The sequence below is a fragment of the Poecilia reticulata genome, linkage group LG2 (genome assembly GCF_000633615.1).
Source record: "Poecilia reticulata strain Guanapo linkage group LG2, Guppy_female_1.0+MT, whole genome shotgun sequence".
In the NCBI taxonomy this organism is placed as follows: Eukaryota; Metazoa; Chordata; class Actinopteri; order Cyprinodontiformes; family Poeciliidae; genus Poecilia; species Poecilia reticulata.
Window position 1 is genome coordinate 16056516 of NC_024332.1, and position 17834 is coordinate 16074349.

A 17834-nucleotide genomic window follows, 5' to 3' on the forward strand; every position below is an offset into this window, starting at 1 on the left:
ATGAAAGTCTTTGGGTCCAGATGGAGAATTTGATGAGAGTGAAAAGCTTAAAAAAAAAAAAAAAAAAAAAAAAGGGACTTGATGTGCCAAAATAACCACCCACAGACATGGCCATTCAAAGGCATGTGTTTACACAGGCATTAGCATATCTGCATGTAAACACTTATGTAAATCCACACACACACATGCATACACAGAGCTGAGGCAGGTGACCGCATCTGCCCCTCGTCCTCAGGTTCAGCGGTGGCCACTCCTGCAGGCTCACCTCGCCTCGTCACTTTTGATTCTCATGGCAGGATCCATCATCTGCTTGGCAGTCTGGGTGCCAGTCAGCTGGATCCCGGGGGACCCGCAGGCAATAGGAGCCCGGAGGCAGTGGGCTGGAGCCTCCCCAGCCTCCGCAGCAGCTGTGTGGGAGACAGAGAGAGGTGCGGCACAGATGTGGGAGTCTGGAGTCGACAGAAGGTACGGCTGATTTCGGCGACGGCCATGTTTGTTATTCCACCTTTTCCTGGGAGGAAGAAGCCGGGGCCCTTGATCTGGCTCGAAGCTAAACACTTAGCTTTTGTTCCCCGAGATGAATAAGAGCACGGAGTACGAGGCATTGGGGAAAAGGAGGGGGGAGAAGAAAGGACTTGGGGGGGCCAGAGGAGAAATCCGGTCACCAAGTGCAGAGTGAGGCTGGTCATTCTATACCCCGCTGAAGCCGAGGCCCCGTCACAGAACGAGAGCCGTTCCTTTTGATGATGTTCAACAGATCTACTGGCACATTAAATTAAGACTGGGGAATATCGGGACTGAACACGCTGCATCAAATTTAGTCCTCGTGAACGTCTCTCGTTACGTTCAAAGGTTTAAAACTAGCAGTGTAATTAGAGTTTATATACCAGATATTAAGGTAAGCGGTTTGACTTTGATGACCAGCATCCACGTTTGAAACTCTTGTTTTTATGCTACAGAGGAAGTAGTTCTTCTGTTGACCTGACAAAATTGAGTCCTAAAGATTTCTTGTCTAGTTTGCTAACAACGCTTTGGCACAAAAATATCAAAGAGGCCATAATATTTTAAAAACGTTTGACAGCGTCTGAGGTGTCAATAAGAAAAATACAATTTGACAGGAAAAATAAGAATGATTTGTAAACATGTTTTTAATACTGGTGGTGGTTAACCATTAGCCGCTAATAATGCTAAAGCTAGTGTCGTGTTGCTAACTCGGAAGTGCTGTTTCAAAGTTGCTGTTATTTTGTTTTTGTTGGGACTACATTTGACCAAATTCGATTCAAAATGTACAACATTTATATTTACAGTTGTCAAACTCGGAGTGAAATAAAATACTTAACAAGAATAAAGAAATATGTTGTTTTACTAATCATGGTAACAACAAAAATAAAGATTGTTCTGATTAGGACACTTCACAAAAAAGTGCTAAAATAGTCTAAAGTTCACACAAGCAGCAATCAACCAAGTTGTGTAAACCAGATGGTTAAGTTTTGCAAAGATGACATGTTTAGAACAATTAGTGAGAACTGCAAGATAATAACTTAGCTACTTTCTTACAGCCCAGGACAGAAACCGTTTGTTTGCTTCTAGGAGTTTATACTTGTATGTTACATTGAGCAAAAACTCTTCAAAAATACGCCATTTTTGATTTTTAAAACCTTTATTTTATTTTTGGAAAATTTCAACTGTTTCTCCTATTTCTACAATCGAGGAATTGGCATTTCAAACGCATAAAAACAATGTAACAAATATTCAAATTCTGACTAAATTACTGCACGCTGATTACAGATCTAAAACGCAGCTTGTGGTTTTTAGAAGCTTCTCTATGTTTTTGAGAATAAAACAATAAAGATTATTAGTTTTCTCTAATCGCTTCTAAAGTATCATCTTGTCTCGTGAGTTGGACGTGTTGTTACACTGTTAGTTGGAAGGATAAAGCCCACTATAAACAAACACGGCTCCACCAACTCTCGGCGGAGCCGTGTGATGAATAGTACCAGTCAAAATCACCGCTGACGCTCATAACCCGATTTTCACAGGGAATTTTGCACAACTTCATTTTGTAGTAACACTATCCACCTTGTAAAAATGAACACCCTCTTCTGACAGCACAAGTGAGAAATGGGATAGTTTTCCTACTGAGTTCCCAGATGTAGGATTGCCATTGTATTCACACACCCAGTGTTAGCCCAAGAAGGCACCCTTTAAAAAAGGGCTCAGTCTACGCTTTGCAGAGAAAACAAACCTGTGATATGCAAGAGGTGGCAGTGCGAAACCCTCAGTACAAAGTGCTTGTTTACTCTAGAGTAACCCCAAAAGGAACATTTGATTTGAAATTTGACATCCTCTTCTCGTATGGCATTTTAAAACCGTCGTCCCGCTAAATATTTGGGTTCCCATGATATGCCTGATGCTCAGTAAGGCCGTGCGTGTGCTTGCGTGTGCGCGAGAGAGTACTTGTGCCTGCGTGCGTGCGCGCGTGTGTGTGTGTGTGTGCAGTACAGCGGAGCAGAGTACATCTGCAGTGGTAAGGAAACAGTCTGTTAGCATACAGCTTTGACAACTCCATCAGGCCCAGTCTCAAGGTAGCTGTCAATCACAACAAATCATCTCATCCCCGAGCGCTGCGAGGACCTCTCTCCACTACTACACACATGACAGGCCCCTACAGCTCTATTTACCCATGCACACCCTCCCAGCGCCAATGATTTTGTAATTAGAAAACAGCAAAAGAGGGAAGGGAGAAGGGGGCTGCTAGCAAAGTAAGGCGGTAATAAGTTTTGGATACAAAGCAAGTGAATGGCGTCCTTTCACTCGCTACATTGGCATTTGAAGAGGGGGTTGGCACTTGCATAGAAAACGCAAAGGCATTCTCATTCACTCTCCCATTTAGGGAACAATATAGGCTGGTGTGTGTGTGTGTATGTGTTAAGGTGGGGGTGGGAGTGTAAGAGTGTCACACGCAGACTCGATTTGCAAGACTCATTTTCGGCTAAGTATAATTAGATTAATGTGGCGATGGCATAGCTCAAAGCCAGGCCCTCTCCGCTTCCATCCCAGAGCATATGAATTAGCTACTAAACACATCTTTATTCCAGGCAGATAAAGCGCTGGTGTGAGTGTTTAGCATATCCTTTATGATGGGGAAAGATGTTAATTGTGTCCCATTACTTCTAAACTGTTTGCTTGTTGTATTAATCACTGTGCTAATTGATGCAGAAATAAAATTGTTGCCACAGGCGCAGAGGGGAGAGAACCAAAGTCGGGGATGGTGGATGAAAGATTATCGTTGCAAACATATGGAGATGGCTCTGCTTTGAAAGTTTGCTCCATCTACCCACAAGCACCGCGTGGGCCTGAGTGTTACTCTGCGAGCCTCATCAAAGGTGAGGTTTGTTCTGAATGAAGTGAAACGCGTTCAGTGGCGTGTTCACGTATTTGGTAAAGGGGGAATCTTTGCAACAGTCTGGACAGCTCTGGCAAATTAGCATTTTAAAACATGGGTCTCATTTGTACGGCAAATGCTCTGTGATTCAGAAAGCAATTCACCCTGTAATTTCCAATGCACTCTCTGCCTTGTCTTTTTGAATGGATACATTTAGTATGTATAATTATTGTGCTCAGTTTCCTTCTGAATGCATCAGAGTGCCACATCATTCCGCCTTTAGATCGAGCATCTCTAGGATGCTTAAAGTAAACTTATTCATTGTATTTCTAAGGTTTCATCAACATTGTTAATGTGTTTCGTGTCACTTTGTTTTTCAATATTGAATACGAGTTGTTTCATAGTCAAATGTATTTTTTAGATTTTACAAAAAACCCTGGCCAAACATACTTCTTTAAGCATTTTTAAATGAAATTTTCACAATGTCCTGATTCAGAGTTTTATAAAAGTACAATTTTTAGTACGTTTGAACTTAACTGTGACAATTGACACTTCCTAACTGAGGCTAACATGTATTTTTAAATCCTCCCTTTTCTTCATTTTAACCTTTTCCACCAAGAATTTAAGAGCAAGATGCAAGGAGAATGATCCCAAATGAGAAATCATCAGGGTTTTTTTGCCCCAGGTTAAAGCAAACGGTGAAGCTCCGACATTTTTCTTCATGTCTTTTGATAAAAGACTTTATATCTCTGTCAAAGTTTTTTTTTATACATCTGCCTTGCATTTAATTTGTATACAAATGAAGGTCGCTTTAAATAAATAACATGCCACCATCACTTTTCCACAAATGTGCATTATCTGTAGACGCAATCTCCAACTGATGAAAGTTCACCTGGAAGCCTGCCAAACGCAGGAGCTGATGGCGTCCTAATTTACTTTCTGATTAAATCATAATTTTTTGTATCTATTCAGGGCGCATATAGATTGTGTATGAAACATTGGACTTTTATCCCGAAATGGTTGGGTGATTTTTGTACAAAAATAAATACATAAATAATAATAATATTGAAAAAAGTAAGATTTTCCATGCAGCAGCACAATCTAAAGTTTATGCTGTTCACCCCAATACAGACACTGTACAAAACTAAGTGATCAAAGTAACAAAAACGTCATGACAGGACTTTTTTTTTTGTCACACTCAAATGTTTTACATTATCAAAAATATTTTAATATCAGACAACTGCATCCTGAGTAAATATAAAACACAGTTTTCAAATTAAGATTTCCTTCATTTGGAGAAAAAGAACCATCAAAACCAACCTGGCTGCACAGCCTGATCAGATTTCAGTGTTCTTCCACACACAGTGAAACAGGAAATGATTAGAGGGTAAAATAAGGCAACTGTCAGGGTGTTTTACTCTAGACGACCTTCATGTTTGACCAGGAGAGTAGCTAAAATAAGCTTGTGCTTGTTGTGTTGAACATTCACGTTGACCAAACTGGTCATGCAGTCAATCCAGTCTGCCTAAGAAACTTCTTCACACATATTTCTCTTGCTACCTGTGTTACAGCTTTATTCCTGGTTTTAGCCGTGCTAATTTCAACATGTGATCTTGGAGTTTTAACAAAAGAGAACAAGAAAATGACTCTTACTAATTTCATACAATGGGATGTTAAATAGGAATTTTACTATTTATATTAAATTTGTCAACAACGGCGTCATTACAAATTAGACAGTTTTGTTGTCTTTACTTAATAATTGAAAGTAATTGAAAGAAATGTAACACATAACATATATATGTGTCATTTTTTTGTAGTTTGGATCATTGTCATTTTTTAGGCCACTCTTTGGCTGCCTCAGTGTGACACACTGGTCACTCTAACCCAGTTTTTGGGTTAACTCAGCACATTGAGAAAGGCTGGCACTAGACAGTAAAACAAAACACAAATCAAATAGTCTTTAACCCTGCAAGGTAAAAGTGTAGAAAGTTTAGAGCTCTTAGAAACGGTTTGGTCTCACAGCTGAGGTGTCTGAATTTCTGGCACAAAGACCAATAAATTTGTGCCTGCCTGAAGGCAAAAACAAGTATGCTGCTTTTTCTTATTTTCTTTGCAGAATCACACTCAAGGTTCCATTTAAGATCACATTTTAAATTCAACACATTTCTGCATGACATTAAGGCAAGCAAAAGGATTTGCAGGTGCCAACCACAAACACAGAGGACTTAATGTGTTGGTGTATGCCTCGCTGCCTCTCTAACCACCAGTGTGAACACGGCACAAACACAGGCGGCCATTTAAAGAGCCGCGGGCCCGCAAGGAGCAGGCGATGAATGAAGAGATTCAGGGAGGACTTCAGAGGTCTTCGATGGTCGACCAGCCGCTGCCTTAAAACCTGCTGTGTTTTTGTATGCAGATTCCCCTTGTCAGAATTCATTTATTCAAAAGGGGCTATCTGAGAGCGCGCGTTATGAGACAAAAATAGTCGCATTCACGTTCGTCTCGAAAAAACAAACAAAAAAAAAAAACATTTGAAATACTAATGCCACGAGAACATGCCGTCTCTGCGGCCATGTTTGTGTAAGAATCTGATCCAGCGCACCTCAGCTCTCTGGCCCGGAGGCACGGTTCACACACACAGGAGAGCACTGATACCGCTTGCAGAGTTCAATACTCTGAAATTTGCGCTGGAAACACTTTTTCTTGTTGCAAGAAACATTTATCGTTGGCACTCTCTCTCTCTGTGTAGCCGCTAGATTCAATAGCAAAAGCAAGAGGGGGAAAAAAAAAGAAAGAAAGAAAAATCGATATTTTTTAAAAGGTCTTTAGATCATTCTGGTCATAGAATTGCACCTTTGTTTATCAAAATAGATGTCCAGGGTGATGATTGCAAAATTGCTAACCCTAACTAAGAAACGATAAATCTCCAGTGTTTCACAATAGATTGAACCGTGGCGTCACAATTTCGGTCTGTGTTTTTCATGGATCTCTGTGCCCGTCTCCCTCTTTCTCTCCCCCTCGGCACTCTTAGGCTCGGCACAGGTGGTAGAAGCTTCCCCGGTAGTGTCTTTCTCGCTCCTTTTTGTTCCCCTCCAATTGCTCTGATCGGGAGCTGTTGATGGTGATGACAGAGCTGGCTGTCCATTGATTTGCTGTACCCCCCCGGTTGTGAGTTCACAGCAGATGACACTCTTCCTTGGGCTTTAATTAGAGCTGCCCCCATCTTCTCTTCTTTCTGCCCTGGATGTGGTTCGGCAGATGAACACAAAAAGCTCCCACAAACAAAACTCCCTGCTAGGAAATAGCCAGCACCGGCCCTGCTGTGGCTTGTGTTTAGTGGCTCGTCTGGAAACCTGTATGAGGAAGATAGAGGATATTTTCTGTGGGTAGACGAATGCACTTGTAATCCAGACTATTATTATTAATATTTTTTTTAAAAAAGCCATGCATGTGACCTAAAGTGCAAAATTAGAAATAGACAGCTCTTTACCGTTTTATTAAACAGATCCCCAGGTGTACTTTTTGAAAAATAAATAAATTAAGAGAACTGCAATCTCGCTGGAAGGATGGTACATTTTGTTGATCCTTCTATCGCCCATGTGGCTTTGTCCTACCCCCTGCTCTGCCATAAGATACAGAAGCCCCAACTTACCATCTGTCCTGGACCCGAGCCACTCCAAACCTGAGCGGGAGAGCGGCGGAGGAGAGAGTGGACAGACAATCCGTGGTCTGGTCAGGGGCTATTATCTCAGTGGTCACGGGTCCTTGCACATATTTCATGGTTGCTCCCAGGGTGTCTTCTCACAGCTATTAGCACACTGTATTCAGTTTGGGCACTTGTGGGTCACTTGTGGGCTGCGTAACGCTCTTTCACAGCTGAAAGACAAATGGAATACGAGGCACGAGAGATGAGAGCTGAAGGGTCACCATGATAAACAGGCCATTCTGCTGAATTTGGCTCAGATTATATTCCGGCTGTCTCCTTGCTTCTTTTTCTCATGCAGTCGCTGATGATGGGGTGGTTCCTTAACAACTAAAGTAAAGACACAAGATAAATGTTAGTTGTTTTTTTTCTCTCTCAAATCACTAAATTTGTTTCCTTAAGAAAATAAAAATAAAAAGAGGGGGACAATCTTTTTGAAAAACCTTTTACATTGTAGGTTTTTATTTCACCTTCATTTTTAATACAGTAAATTGCAAATATTTACACCCATATTTGATCACATTACAAAAACAAACTTCCATGTAGTTAATTCAGATTAATTCTGTGAAAGTGACATGTTTTTTTTTTTTGTTTTTTTTTTACAGTTTTTTAAAAGTCTGAAAGGTGTGATGAAAAACTGTATTTAACCCTACCTTCTTCTTGAAACAACTCAGTCAGTCAGTTGCCATTAGTTTGAAAACAGTCCACCTCTGAGTTTTTCTATCTCAGTGTAAATATAGCTGTTCCATCTTCAGCAATAGCTAAAAGACAACGTGGACAGGTCCAGTGTAAAATTGGGGAGAAGTGGCGTTAGTGATATAAAACAGCAGTTATGTAATGGTAGGTTTGTATGTTGGCACAACTGCAAACCTACCAACAAGTGGCTGTCTATGCTCACAGAGTGGTAATCAGAAATACAGCCAAGACATATATGGTAACTGGAGGAGCTGCAGAGTTCAGGCAGAAGAGACTGTTGACAGAACAACAATTTGACCTTAAAACAAGCTGTTATGCAAGAGTGACAACAAGAAAGTCAATGTTAAAGTCATTACACAATTATTTGTTTGCTTGTTAAAATTATTTGTTTGTTGCAAACTAAATCCAGCTGAGAAACAATGTCAAAACTTGAAAATTAATGTCTGCAAACGTTCTTCTTCCAGCCTAATTGAGCTTGAGGGGTTTTGCTGAAATGAATGAGCAACAGCTCCATCCTCTTCATGCCCTAAGCTGGTGGAGACTTTCAGCTGAAGTCACAGAAAGTCCCCTGGTCATAGTTGGGATAGAGGTATGTCATTCAGGGTTTGTTAGTCACACTTCTGTTCTGTACTTTTAAAAAGTAAAGTGTATTTTTTTTTCTTATGGGGTCATAGATTGTTTATCATGTTTGCAGTTAGCTAGTTGTAATTAGTTCACTTAAATTGCTAATTGAGAAGGTAAATCTATTCTTTAGTGTACTAGTGCGCCTCAAAAATGTGCTAAATACTAATATTTATAGCTATAAACCAAGAATATAATCCTAAAGTCAATTTATAAATTCATTCAAAACAGAAGCTACTGTTGGTCCTGAGGATAATCAAGAGAAACTAAAACCCATGTAAACATCCTCATCATGTTCCATAGACTAATACACACTTGCACAGATGCCCTAAAAAAGAATCAAAAAACATGTGTCCACATGTTCAGATTCCAAAACACACATGCTCGAATGCATGCTTGCAGACAGGCACATAATCAATGCAGTCTTATAGCAGAGCTGACCAGTGGGGGGGCATGACCTACCAGGTGACCCATGCATGTCTCCACTAGTGCCAGCGCCTGTCTGTGACTGTGTGCGTGTCTATTAGTGTAAAAGTCAGCTGTTCGTCCAAGCGAGCGCTGTATATTTCAGTTTAAAGCTCGTAGGTGCGCCGCCGGACCCTGCATAGTAAAACAGCATCGCGGTGCGAAATGTGGTGTTCAGTTTTCATAACCCTTTTTGTCTCTTGAGTCATCCTGCCGACTGTCCGTAATCCCGCATCAAACCTTCACTCTGGAGTCAAAGTTTAGGGTTTAAGACATCCTGATGGCATTAGTAGAGAACAAAGTGGAAGTCCAGTCATAAAGCCAATCAGGGGAGTCCTTGTTGTGTCTCATAAATCTTCCACTTTGTAGGGTTACTGGGAGGTCTGGGAAGTGGAGATTTCCCACCCATTATTTTCAGGAAACCTCAGACAACCTCCCCCTGAACCCAGGTCGTGGAGGGTTGTGACCTTGGGACGATCGTCATTGTTGTTTCAGTAACTATGGCAATCAGGCTCCCCAATGCTGGGAGGCTCCTGATCCATTCTGTACAGATGCAGATAATACAGAGTATGTCATACTATTCACATTTAAGCTACACATCCGTAAGCTGAAGCTCTGTTGAAATGCAGTCAATATCTTTTGATCCATACAGTATTTTTCATGCGACGCTTATAATGCTAATGTCAAGATTTCAGTATTTTCTGAAAGTTGAAAAGAAAACATTCTAGTCATTCATTTGTGAACAGGATTTCAACTACTTTGTTCGACCTCGTCAAACTATATAGCGTCAGTAAATATTTTAATGTATAAGCAATAACTATCCCTGTGTTTGTTGTATTTGATTTGACTTGTTACCTGATTTTGAAAGGCAATGACAGACAGTTAATTTTGGTTTGGCTTTTAGCAGACTTAACAATTTGACTTTATCTAAATGAATTATATGTTTAGTTTCACTGCACATTAACTCAATTTTCAAAATATTTTATTCATTAGCCTTTTTTGTTGTTGTGATTAATGACTTTTGATCCCAGTAAGTAGATTTTGCTTAATTTTATTTATTAATTTACCTAAATTTGTTGCTAGGTGTCGGTTCTTTTGCCCCTTCAGCATTTCATTCATTTTTTTCTGTACATAATAGAGTATCTACTACAGAACATCATTATGGTTAAAATGCATCAACTTGTGGCAAAATTTACAAAATGGAAGTAAGAAGGAACAAAATAGCGATGTTATCAATAATAATAATATGAAATGTTTTCTTTTTGTTTGCATGTACGTTTTTTTGTTGCAAATTTAATTCTCATCAACCAAGTCACAGTTCCTGGCACCTCAACAGGTTTAAGACGTATTTCCAGAGGGAAAGCAACCATCTCCGTCTCAGTGAACAGCAGAGCTCTCTGGTAGGGCAGGGATAAGCCCTCTGACAGAACATTGAAAGGTTTTCTGAGTCTCCTGAGGCAGGTTGCTAACCTGAGACGATTAGCAGGTTTCCAAAAAGTGGTCTTCAGGGCCAGATGGGTTTTCTCACTGTGACAGTCTCTAACAACTAACCCTGCAGAAAAATAAATGGCAGGAAGTGAAGGACAACCATGTTACGTGGAAGTCTTTGAATATTAGTCCGTTTTGCTATTATATCACTTTCAAGAGAAAAATCCAAAGCAAAACACGGCACAGGTGCACCTATCACCTCTAACGCCTTAAAAAGTTTCCCCCCAATCTATCAAAGTCTTTTTTTATGACTTCTGTTCCACTTCTAGTTCCTGTAACAGCCATGTAGGCCATGCCAAATGTGCCCAGAAATAAGCTGGGCCTCCCCACTGTCTCTGAGATTGCCCACCCAGGAGTCTGGCACACGCCACAGTGAGCAGGAGGCCCTCTGGATTACAGTAATACACAGGATCTCATAATGGAAAGCTGCCGTGCACATTTCCCTCTCTCCGCCCCCATTGTCCACACTACCAACTGCACAATCAGGACATGAGTGTATGTTTGCACTCGTTAGCATCTCTGGATTTGTCGGTGCCCCACTTCACCCTTTGAATTGGTCCTCACTGCTTCTTGGCTTCGGCGTGGGTAAACGTGTTTAAAAACGTGATTCTTAAGGCAAAGAAAAACCGGGATTTCGTCACCCAGCGCAGCATAAAACTAGCTTTAAAATGTGCTCGAACGCTTACAAATGACCATCTTGATTTATTGAGGGCAGTTGAAGTCATGGGTCATAAGGAAACAATGACAAGAACAAACCTAACCCGAGATACTACATAAACAGGACCTACCGCATGTTAGACAAACATTGCCACTTCCCCCCCCCCCTATCACTCTGTAATCACCAAATAATTAATGGGCTGGTTGACCTACAGACGGGCGAGAGGAGAGGACATCCAGACACATTTGAAAGCCCGCAAGAGAAAAGGGTTGTTAAGAGAAAAATAGTAAGAGAAGTAGAAAGCTAAAGACTTTTTTGTCAGGCTTTCTTGGGTGACTAACAAAGGCGCAGGTGGGCCAAAGACAGCAGAGGGGTGTTCTACCTCGAGTTTAGACCACCAGGTTACCACGAACTGTACATAATTACACCACAGAGGTCATTTACTCCTCTAAGTGGCTTGCTTACCAGCCCCTTCGGTGAGTGCACGCTAATCAGGCTGGTGCTTTTAAACAATGGGCCATGTGTGCATCTGGGCGTTGTAAGAGGAGCAGAGGTAACAAGAAGACCGCCACCGATCGACGTGGATGAGATATTTCAAAAGGACACCAAAATAAAAAAGCCTTGAAAAAACAGGGGGGATGGGGGGGAAGCGAGGAGAGGCCAGAGGTAGACAGACGGACGGGGCAGGGTCCGCTTAGGTTGCAGGGAGGCACGTCTTCAAGCCTATATTTATCCAGGAGGTTGAAGGGGGAAAAGGCGGATACAGTGACACTTAGCACGGTTGTAGAGCAGATGCTTTCTCAAACAGAAATAAGAGGATTGGCAAACTATAATAAACCACAAGTCTAGCACGCACGCTCCGCCTTGATTACCTTTTCACGAGCAAATAAAGAGAGCAGCAACAGAAACTGCTACTGGTTTTATTTGCAGCCCCTTGCAAAAGTTGTGATACCCTTTCATATTTTGACAATACGACCACAAACATCACTGTTTTTTTTATTTTTTATTGGAATTATATGTGATTGACTAACTCAGAGTGTGACTTAAAAGGACATTGGTACCTGGTTATCAAATATTTGTATTTTTTACAAAACTGTGAAACGTTTATACGCATTTATATCCAAGCACCTTTACTCTGATCTGGTCACCAAATCAGTAAAACAGAGTCAGTCTGTGTGTAATTTATTCACATTTACATCACTTCACTTCTGTCACATTTTATAAAAAACAAACAAACTAACCAAAAGCTGCATGTAATTATTGGAAATGTAACTTTGTTGAAGCACCTCGGACACCCGTAATAGCTTCAACTCATCTCGAGTTTGTCTCTAAAGGCTGGGCAGCCCTGGTTTTGTATATTTTTCAATATTTTTGCTAGTGCTACAAAGGCATTTTTATTACCTTCCCAGAGATGTTCAATTGGATTTAAGTACAGGTTCTAGTCGGGCCAATCAAAGACTTTGACTGGCTACTCCTGAAGTCACTGACATTACTTCATTATGTTTGTTGTGTGCTTCAAGTTATTGTCACATTGGAAGATGAATCATCTTAGAGGTGAAGAGGACTCTGGAGCAGGAATTTTTTTGAAGAGTCTCTCTCCATTATACTGCGGTTGTTGGGTCTGACAATGTGCCAGAGAAACATTTCTACAAAATTCAAGTGGGGAGCCACATCCATAAGGCCAGAAGAGTTTTGCAGTTCAGTTCTCACGTTTGATATACGCATTGCTAACAAGCCAATCGGTTTTGCCTGCCAACAGTAGCAGTGGAAGTACAGAGAGCCATTAAAGGCCGGGCCCCAGCAAGAAAAACAAAACGTATCCACCTGAGACCACAGAGGGACAGGATGCGGGCTACTTATAGCAGCCCAAAACCAAACCACATGAATAGCAGGAAAAACGGCTCAGTACGAGAGCTGCGCCGGGCCGTTTGAAGTGCGCCACCTCTAAACTATTCTGAAAAGCCACCCCTGCATCTTTGAAGACGGGTCTTCCTCCACGCTCTCGTGTCCTGTTGTGGATGAATTGTTTCCTCTTTCACTTTGTCTCTGTTTTCCTGCAGAAACTGACACTGTTTAATTGTTCTCCTGAGCCCAAACCCGCTCCTCTTTGGAGGCTGAGAGGGTGAAGAGTTTCTCACTTCTCTTCCCTGGTACGAGATGGACAGTAAGATACCGACAGGTGACGCGAGGGGTGGCCATCCTCAAGAATCAGCAGAAGGATAACCCCCTGCTTATCGTTACCGTTTCCTCAGCCCATGAGGTTGCGACCTTGCGCTGCCCTTTGCCTAAGAATGGACTGCTAGTGTAATTTATCACTCAAAGCTGCGTGATGTCATTACACAAACATGACACCAGAACGAGGGGAAAAAAAGAGTGACATATTTTGTTGTCTTTGGTGGGATTTTAATGGCTGACCTTGTAGATGCAACAGATTTATGGCATTTCCAGGGAGGAAAAATAGGCATTTGCCTCTCTTCAGTGAAAAAAAAAAAAAAAATGCACATAATAGAAAAGGTAGCATGCGAACATCAATGTGTCGATGATGGTTTTTGTCCCTGATGCAACATGTCGGACATGAAGCATTACAAACAGAGAAGTCTCCAAAATGACACTAAATATCAATGTTTCAGCTGTTGCAGCTCAACGTATCGCATCGCATACCTCCTGTGGGTTGAATGTAGTTGTTGCTGCACGCCTTACAAGAATATGTATAAAGTACTTTCAGCTCCGAGCGCTGTAACTGAGTATTATCCGTGCTGTCTCAAATAAAGCTACAGTATACGCGCTTCTTTTGTCTCCTGTGGAGAACAGGAGCTGACTTTAACTCTCAATATCATGGCATCTAGCTGCACTTGCAGATTGTTTGGTTTTCTCCTGCGGAACAAGTTTACGTCAAAATGTATCGTCACGTTCTGCCTGATCATTTGAGAAACTATGAAGGGTGTTTTTTGTTGCTGTTTTTTTTAATACCTATGGCGTATAGGTTGATTTTGGAGAATTCTTGTAGAAAGTCAAACAGGTCAAGAAATACATCAGAAATGACCTACAGTAGTGCATGTGAATGTTTTGTTCCGTGTCATAATTCTCTCTTCCACTTTTTTATTTTATTGTGTGCATAGAAAACTCTGGTATTTTCATTGAGTTGCACTTCATTTATCAGTACTGTAATCTAACTGAATGCCTATTGGTACTAAAACTATTCGATATTGGGTAAACACAAACATGACACCAACCCCATTAACGGCATTGCTTACATTAGACGTAGATGCTTATTTGTCAGTTTCATTTATTTCCTTTAACCAGACCACTTCTCCTCATTTTAAATATCATCTACTAATTTATTTAGCGATATTACAGTTGGATCACAAGGTTTATTTTGTAAAATGCAATTTCAAACAAACTATAGAATTGAGCCAAGTTAGCTTAATATGTTTGCTTTATGTTGGATATTTTAAATTATTTTATTAGTAATGCAAGTTTTCTTTTGTTGGCCTTTTATCATACCAGTTCTGAAAGCCCAAAAGAGCTGCTTCAAACCAAGTCCACCTTTTTATGCTGGGTCTTTTTCTGCCTCCGAGCATCCGGATATTTGCTAAAACCTCGACATGAAACCCTCTCAGCAGATAAATTTAGTCTTTGTGTTTGTGGGACAGCAAACTGACATTCACATAAATTAACGGGGCCAAACTGGAGAGCTTTAACTAATGGAGTATTTCTTGTTGTAATGACTAGATAGGAGAATAATGGAGTGTTAGTTTGCTTCATAATAACGCTCGATATCCAGGGAAGTGCAGATAGGCACATTAGAAGTCAAAGACTGTTCCAGAATAATAGGAAGGCTCAGAGATAATGTACTCTCACGGGGGGGGCCGCGACATTAGCAACAGCGCAGCAGGGCTCGGCTTGCACATGTGCCAATGACGCATTAAATCCTTCAATGACAAAAGAAACATGAAAGGTATATCTGTAGGCACACAGATTCACGGCTATTATTCATCAGACATCATACTGTACATATTTCTGTAACAAAGAGATCGCTAATGTTGGCTGCTAATGGCACAGAGCGTGTGAGAATGAGAAAGAGGCATTGTTTTTGTAAAATCACATGTGAACATTCGCAATTTGGAAGAAGGCCTGCGGATTTTCCTAATTAATACTAGGGTATTTGTTTTTGAGGAGAAGAAAAAAAATTTAAAAATCCAAACAATAGCAACGACTGTTCTCTATTTAAAATGCATATTTGTTAAATGCAGTTCCGCTTACAGAAATCAAAAATCTGTAACGAGATCACACTGCGGTTAAGAAAATGATGAGAAACACAAATGGGACAAAAAAAAAAGTATAGATGACATTAACTTCTGCTCAAATGAGCACAGTAGGACACACAAGGTATTTAGCACCACTTTTTCTGTCTTCTCATGGTGTTTGTCAACATTTTAGTGTATTCAACCTCCGTCTTCCCTGATGGCAGATATGGTGGGTGAGTGTAATAGTGCCAACCACCCCCTCCAACCTCTTCCCTTCATTAGATATTAATTTATTCATTACATGTTAACTCTGTGAGACCTTGGAAGGAGACACCAGGTGACTCTTCTTCATTTGGTCCCCACTGCTCTCCTCTGGGCCCAGGACAAACCGCAGTAATGCCACACAGTTGGGGAAGCACTGAGCAAATTATTCAGCTCCATGGAGAGGGACTCTTTGTGGTAAACACACGGTGGGACATTTGTGCTGTCATAATTAAATCTGTGGATCCGTAAGACCGGGGTGCCTTTATTTTGGGTAAACAGACAAACATGTGGTGTGGAAAACATAAATGAGTAGAGAACTATTTTTTTTTTTTTATTTGTAGTGCATTTTGGGTTTTTGTTTATTGTCTTAATAATGGGTGCAGCAAGACGCTACTAAAAACGGCACAATATCGTCATCACAACGAGCGTATATTGGTCAAATGAGTCTCATATATAAAGATATGCGAGATAAGGCTGACACTCTATTGGAGGGGCTCATCAAATCCAGGCCTGGACGACTGATGTCCTGAAAGTTTTAGGTGTGTCCCTGGTCTAACACACCTGAATCAAATGGCTGAATTACCTCCTCAGCATGCAGTCAGGTTCTGCAGAGTCCTGCTAATTACCTCATTATTTGACTCAGGTGTGTTGAAGCAGAGACACATCTAAAAGTCGTAGGATGCCGGCTCTCGAGGCCTGGATTTGAGGAACCCTGAGCTATTGTAAGTATTAGCTCCTGTTTTGAAGTGAAAAAGAAGCAGCTCAATTTATCCTGTTGTGTCGAGTAATAAAGACTAAACAGTCGATCACAAAAACACAGCAAAACTCCTCTAAGTTTGGTAAAAAAGAAAAAAGAAAGTGAAACACAACTGGCTAACCAGTACTCATAAGAACGTTGAAGTTAGGATATGCCTCCTGGTCTTAAAGGCACTAAAAGTTTTGCACAGTTTTCATTGAGTTTGGATGGCATTTGATTCGTCAAACAATCAAAATATCTCAGCTGTCGCGGTGCGTTGTTTGTGAATTTGTCAGATCTAAAGGTAGGTTGCTCTCAACAGGATGTTGTTTTATTAAACACATTAGCTCCTGCTTTGTTTCTTCAATGCATGAAACCGAGAACAAGCAAGAAAGGAGGATTGCAGCAGAGGAGATATGCAGAGCTCATTTAACGAGCAAAATGTATGACAAATTCAGAGTTTGCCGCACTGCCTTAAAGCGAATGCTCTGGAGGAGATAACGGGAACACAACGATTGAGTGGCATGTGGCTTTAAACAACAAACTGACTAATCTGAGATACTGACTAATCTGAGATGAGTTAAACACAACAGAATCTGGATAGAAAAAAAATTGTGAAGCAAAGTTTCATTTTAGCAAGAAAATGTCCTAATGAATACCCAGTCTTCAAATACTTTACATCACCACATAAAAGCATGGTCAGTGACCATTTTGCGAATAATGTTAATTGCTTCACCTGCTGAACACATAGACAAAACACACGACATTTTAAATGTAGGTTTTTATTTCAATAATGTGGCCTGCCTACTTGATGCCAAAAGCAGCCTTGATTTCATGAAGTCAATCACGCAATTATGATTCTGTCTTGAAATATCGTTTTTGTTGAGCAGAAATGCCCCAGCACATGGAAGCAACCAGCTTCTCCGTATGGTGTCCCTAAAATGCCAAGACACAACACCTGAAAGGAGATAAAAATACATACATACATACATACAAAAATCATCCAGTCTTTGGATAGACTGGATGCAGAAGCACCAGTTACTTTCAAATCCCATCTCTACTTTGTTTTGTTCTTTGTTAATTTCTTCTTTTAAACATTTGTTTAAAACAATGCATGTGCTTTGCTAACTTACAGTAAAACAGTACAGTAAAACAGGAGGCTTAAAATGACGTGTGATTGGTCATTTGGCAGCCAGTAAGGCGTGATTATTATGGGAACCAAGAGAAGTGAATCTTTGATAACAGAAGGACTTCCCATTTCTGCTAGACTGTTCAAACCTTAAAGTTCATACTAAATATGAACTCTTTTTTTTATTTTTGTGTATGTGAAAATATACAAAGGGAGACCACCAGTGCTTTTATATCATTGGGATCAAGAATAAGTCAAGAAATGAAAACAGATTATTAAAAACACAATTTATGATTTGTGTACCGTTATTTTGACAAACTGGATCCATAGGTTTTGCAAAGGTATTTCTGAATTCTCCTCTGATGCCATTCTCGTTGACCCAATATCATGAATTCCCCGGTCTCGTCAAACAGGATTGTTACACCTTTCTTTTAAACAATTA

General features: G+C 40.6%; 2 long non-coding RNA genes across 3 annotated transcripts in view; one reads left to right on the forward strand and one right to left on the reverse strand.

Annotated features, from left to right (window-relative positions):
- The first annotated feature begins 292 nt into the window (after positions 1–292).
- The window catches only part of LOC103479135 (uncharacterized), a 26645-nt gene continuing 9103 nt past the window's right edge, over positions 293–17834 (forward strand). Inside the window, exons 1-3 of one of the 2 annotated variants that reach the window (XR_535902.2) lie at positions 293–465; positions 3240–3386; positions 8249–8373. This is a non-coding gene — a long non-coding RNA (uncharacterized LOC103479135). The other variant, XR_535901.2, reaches the window with a different exon arrangement.
- Positions 4477–17834, reverse strand: part of LOC103479127 (uncharacterized) — a 32948-nt gene continuing 19590 nt past the window's right edge. Inside the window, exons 3-4 of the long non-coding RNA XR_001776178.1 lie at positions 7038–7261; positions 4477–6738 (exon numbers count right to left, since the gene is read on the reverse strand). This is a non-coding gene — a long non-coding RNA (uncharacterized LOC103479127). The remainder of the gene's footprint in view (positions 6739–7037; positions 7262–17834) is intronic.